A 6000-nucleotide genomic window follows, 5' to 3' on the forward strand; every position below is an offset into this window, starting at 1 on the left:
GAGCGTCTCGCAGCTGTAACAGAATATTTAGGAAAATGTGGGAAATTGTAGAGGTAACCGTGTGTTTTTGAGTTTATTTTCCGGCTGTTCGGAGCTGCAGCTGTGTTGAATTTTACACTGTAGAGTAAAACCTACATAATATTTGTGACATAAAACTGTAATCTACCCAATGACCAGACCGCTCAGTGTAGCTTCCAGGGGCTTAAAAGAGAACACAGCCCATTTTAATGCTCATGGTTCTCTCCGGGGAAACAGAACTAAAGCGTACCAAAAGTTCAACAAGCACTTAGTAGAAAACATGGCCTCTACATGGCAACACCTGCACTTTAATTCCCCCAGAGTTGGTAAACTTATGTTTTTATCTACAGTCTCTCGAGAGGAGTAAAGAATAAAAGTGGAAACTGGAAATGAATCCAAGTGTTCAGTGGATTTATTGTGGTACTAAATACTTCAATAAGAATTCATATGAAAGGATTTTTTTTCCACTCCATCAGCTTGGAAATACTACAGCGCACATGTTATGCTGGTGTGTCTACATTATACATGACTCTGTGTAAGATAAAAGGATCACACCTCCAGTAAGAGATGCCGTGTAGGCGTCACTTAAACATTCAGGCGTAATCTCACGCATATACATACATATGCTGTAATATGCAGTATATGTATGCATAAGCCTGCATGTATGTATATGCATGTCTATCTACATGCCTACACATGGATACAGGCATGCATGCACATACTTAAGTGTATGCATGAGTTAAAGGGTACATGAGCATGAGAATATGTGTGTGTGCGGCCATGTTTTGTGGGGACATAAATCTGTTCAGTCACATTGTGGGGACTTCGCTCCCCTATGGGGGACAAAGCACAAGTCTCCATGATGTAAATCCTTTAATTTTAGGGTGTAGACTTGAGTTAAGGTTAGGTTTGGATTAAAGTTAGGATAAGGGTTAGTGGTTAAGGTCATGGTTTGGGTAAGTCTCCAGGAAATGAATGTAAGTCTACGCAACGTCCCCAGAAGTGATGGAAATGTAACTAGAGCGATGATGACTACTGTAAGTGCTTAGTACCAGTATGTATGTGCAAGTGAAGCATTGCATTTGTCCTGGGTGGTGTCTTATACTCCAGTGTGAGTTTGTAGAAACTGTTTCAAAGGCAGAGACAGAAGTCAGTGGCTGCAGTGGCTCCAGTCAAGGTGATAACTTTCTTTTTTTTTTTTCCTATGTGCGACTATTAAAAGTCTCTGCTTGCAATGCTCCTGGAGTAATCTCACTTTTACCACCTCTTTTCAAATACCCAGGACCTGCAGGGAAACATTCAGGAAATATTCACAAAATAACTCCAGTTTGAGCAAACTTTAACTGGAGTCATTTTCGAAACAGGTCTCACTATGAGTATTCATGAGGGGCCAGTTGCAGATCACTGCTGTGTGGGCGGCTCGGCGCTCCACACTCTTACCATGACGATCAGGCCTTGAGCACTCATACAAATCTGAAATTTAATCACCATGCAAGCAACCTGACATGCGAGCAGCGGCGGTAGCATGTTGATCGATGTTAATGGTCTTGCAGCGCTGAGGTTATGGCGCTCATAGAGCAGCGTCTGATCGTCAGGGCCAGCTCGATGATGAGGATGAGGATGGTGGGGTTACTGTGAAAGATGGCTGCTGCTGCTGCTGAGTACGTGGCCAGTGGTGGAGGCTGATCAGCAGGTGTTTATGATGTCTGTGAGGAGGACTCGGGCACCTCCTCGTTTCCTGTCATAGGCCGTTACATGGCTGATTGTCAAGGGTCCACACGGTGCCATATTTCTCCCTTTTATGTTCCCTCTAATCCGCTGCAGATCTGTTTCCCGCCTCTGATTTATGAGTGAAAGCTGCTCCACGTGGGGCTGCAGGAGGGGGACCTTGACAAGGGAATCTGACTGGCTTTTTGTCCTTTCCATAATTAGAGAGTAGTATCCAATTCACCCCGTTCATTACCCCTGGGCCCAGAGACAAATGATGAGGAGCCTGTTTTAATGCAGGCTCACTGGCTGCCCTGTTCAGGGTGAACGAGCAACAGTGCATGCAAGAGGGTGGAAGACGCATTCACAAGGTAGTTCATTTATTATGAGGGAATTCCTTCTCGTTCTAATCACTCAGCCCTCTCAAAAATATGTGCATGTTTCACCGGAGGACTGAGCACACGGGGAGAGTTAAAGGACCACGACAGTCACTTTGAATGTTAAATGTGTGCGTCTCCGTGTTGGTACGGTTGGCCTTCATACATTGTGAGCTGTGTGAGGAGGTTCAGGCCTTCCAGATGGAAAGATTAGCAGGACCTTGAAGATGTTCCGTCGTCCACGGATGTGCAGGGGAAGAAAACTGGCTTTAATCGGTGACTGTGGAAATCCACAGACCACCTAAATCCATCACAGTGATCCTAGAGTCCATATTCATTTATTTATTTTCATTTAAACTTAAAATATAAATGATGAATATTTTCAGTTGAGTAATGGTTGAGATTATCACCTGACTTGTGCAGCTCCCCTCAGCTCTATGGTGCGTTTAATGTCTTTCAGCTGTTTGTTTTGCTTTCAGTCTGCAACTTTACTGCTTTGATTCCAGACGTAGCAGGTTACTGTTTTCAGCCAAAAAGCTTCAACACACATACTGTACACTACTCTAGCTGGTGAGGAAAGTTGAATATCCATTATCTAAAGAGACTTCCCAGCAAATTCCTCAAATTCTTTATTTTGACTTACCAAAACCCCAACTAAATTTCCTATTATATAAATCAGAGAAAAGCTGAAATCCTCACATCTGACCAGCTGGGAACAACATGTTTTGGTATTTTTGAATGATAACTAATCTAAGATTATCTTTCATAGCCTGACCAGTCAATTAGTTGACTAATCCCTTCGGTGGTACAGATTTTGTAGTTGTTAAAGCACTTTTCTGATGCACTTCTAGAATAATCTCTGACCGATGATGAACAGCTTTAAAAAAAGGATAAGAATCAGTGCAGCAGAGGCAGATTTATTATCTTTTTATTCCACACATTTGTCTTCCTTGTCAAAACCTGGCAACTACGTTACCCACAGTGCAACTCTCAAAGATTCGGGAATACTGTGGTTAATATATGCGCAGTGTGCTCCTTTAACCAGGTTGGACACATTGTGGTAGGTGAACCTCAAACGCAGCATGACCTCCTTTAATCTCTGCAGGAATGTGGGGTCGGCTCCGTGTGATAAACACATCGTTAACATAATATTAACAGCTGACAGGTCATTATGAGGGCAAGGAATGGATTGTATTACAAGCCAGGACAAAAAAAAAATGAAGCCCTTTCAGGTTGGACTGCAAGTAAATTACAAAACAGATAGGATTTCCAGGACCGGATTCAATTAAGTAACGTCAATCATCGGGGCCATTCTCATGAACATAACTCTGAGCTCAAACAATGTTTAATCCTGCCCCTTTACCCAGTAAATTACACCACAGTCTGCTCTCTCGCTGTGTATTTACAGTTAGTGTAGCAGGGCCGGGACATTGTTCACCAGAGGATTTATTTGCTCTCCATGTTTGTTGACTGTGGATCGTCAAGAATAGGGTGATGGGCGCCCGTTGCTCTGAGCTGGCCTTTAATTAAATTGTTCCCTCAGGCATGATGGAAGAGGGAATCTAGTTTCAGGGGTGACTGGGCCACGAGTACAGAGGGAGACCCGGCACTTTGTTGCCCCGCTTTGTTGTGTGACTCCGCTGGAGGTGAAGCAAGTGCTCAGAGTCTGACTTCGCCAAATGGGAGAGCAGCTAGGTGGTGATGCATCAGTGTCCCCCCACCACTTACACAACCAGCCAACCTGCAGGCATGTGTGGATGCTTTTGTTCTGCAGGTAATGCAAGTTGAAACCAACAGATAACTGTGGTAATTGTTATTCTTGCTGAGAAAACTGCAAAATTACAGATAACTTTAGATTTTTTTCTTCAAGCCTATAAAACGCAGCTACAGTCGTCAAACCTCTTCAAGCTGGTGGCTACTTCAGCAATTTAGTATTGCATCTTTCATTAGGCTCAAGCCTTCAACCTCCAGTTTATTATGCAGGCTTTGTGTTTGGTCTCAAGCCCAATCTGAAAAAACGTGAAACAAAATCAGGGTTAATTTTTCAAACTTTGAAAACTGTTTTCATCGGCTAAGTAGCATTAAGCATGACGTGGAGAGGCCTTTTAACATGACTGTAAAGTTAAAAGTTCTGGACAGGAAGCTGATCAGATCTCACCACTGACTAAAAATGTTGAGTTTTGGTCACTTCAGTAAATTTGCTAATATTCGACAAGTGCTAGCAGCTGGGATTTTGCTGCATTTTTCTGTTTGAGCACCATTGTGAGGTGTAAAAATGCTTGTCGCTGCTACTTTTATTGCTTATTTCAGCTGCAGTGCACAACAGTTTTTAACCCAACTCAGCTAAAGAACTGCAGTATTCCTCCTCTCTGTTACATCAAATCTAGATGTAATGTAACCCTTCCCGAAATGTTGCTGTGCTTGCTGCCATTAACGTGTCCATCCTCGATTCCAACTAATGGAAATTCACATTTGGTGTGCATAAGTGCTTCTCTCCAAGTGCCGCTCCAATGTCCCATTCTCAGCCTCCTCCATTTGAATTTTTATTGAAAGTCATGCTGAAATCTAAAGGAAATTTCCCCTGGTTGGGAGGCAGATTACAGTTTGTGTCCAAGGTAATTTCAACACTGAGTGACTGTCTCTCCTCCCTAATTTCCCCGTGAACAGAACAACCTGGTGTCCTCGTCGTCCAAGCCAAGAAACTGGAGGGCAGAGTGCCTTTAATGCAGCCGTGCCCTCTCCTCTCTGCTTCCACCGCCTGGTTCTGACTGACTGAGGTACAGGCCAGGAGTCTGCCCCCCTCTTTGGCTGACAAACAGTTTGGCTGAATGAGTAATGGCTAATTAACGCTCTGAATATGACTGTTTATCTGACTTTATGATCTGACTGCGTGCCAGTTAGTCTCCCTGCCTGTGCGTCGTCGGTGAGTCTGTCTGAAGGCAGGCCGGGCTGATACTGACGTTAGCGAAAGCCCACCAGATGCTCTGGCTGCATGCTCTGTGCTCCAGCGCTGGCAGTGCGCCACTGCTCCTGCTTCACTAGGCTAATGTAAATGCAACGTCTCATCATTCGGGCCCGGAGGGAGGCACACTCGTCTGCCCCGACATGCTCGCTCTCGAAGGTGGGGGGGGGCAGATGCTGGGGAAAGCTTCCCCGGTGATGAGGGAGCTGTTGGAGGTCAGGAGTGAAGGACTGCGAAACAGGGAGTCTGAAATCATTTGTAATGCTGTCTGAGAGAGCAAAAGCCAAGGTAGTGCTGCTTTTTAAAACGGCACTTATCCTTTCAGGAACATACAGCTCTGAAATGTGCCATTCAACTTTTAAAAAATGTGAACCCTTCTTTGTAAACGTTGGCTTCATGTGCAGCTCCAAAAAGAGTTTTCACAGCGGTTTTCGGTTCGAATTGTAAAAGTCAGAACTCCTGCAGTGTGACCACAATGTTGAGTTCGAGGCTAATTTCTGGATAACGTCCTCGAACTCTGATGCTTAGGAGACTCTTTCTATTTCTTGGCAGTTACAGGCAAAAGCAATTTCTGATTTGGGCAGATAGTATGTCCGTGTTTTTCTCATCAAAATCTTACAGGGTGGTTTCAATCAAATTACACAGAAACCTATTTCCGGACATACCTCCAGTGACATTCAGCCATGCGAACAGTTCTATTTGCACAAGTTTTGAGATAACTGCCCCTGAGATTTCTGCCTCCACCTCAAAACAATGGAGGGGAAAAGAAAATCATTTGTGATTTTTTCATTAACTTTTCCAACACATAAAAGCCATAATGCAGCAGCAGACATCACAGAGGAACTCCTCCGAGAGCAGAGAACAGAATAAGTCTGAATACACAAAAGTGACCCATGCAAGTGAAATAAGAGCATAAAATTGTATGAATACATACAA

Source organism: Chaetodon auriga, chromosome 12 (genome assembly GCF_051107435.1).
Source record: "Chaetodon auriga isolate fChaAug3 chromosome 12, fChaAug3.hap1, whole genome shotgun sequence".
In the NCBI taxonomy this organism is placed as follows: Eukaryota; Metazoa; Chordata; class Actinopteri; order Chaetodontiformes; family Chaetodontidae; genus Chaetodon; species Chaetodon auriga.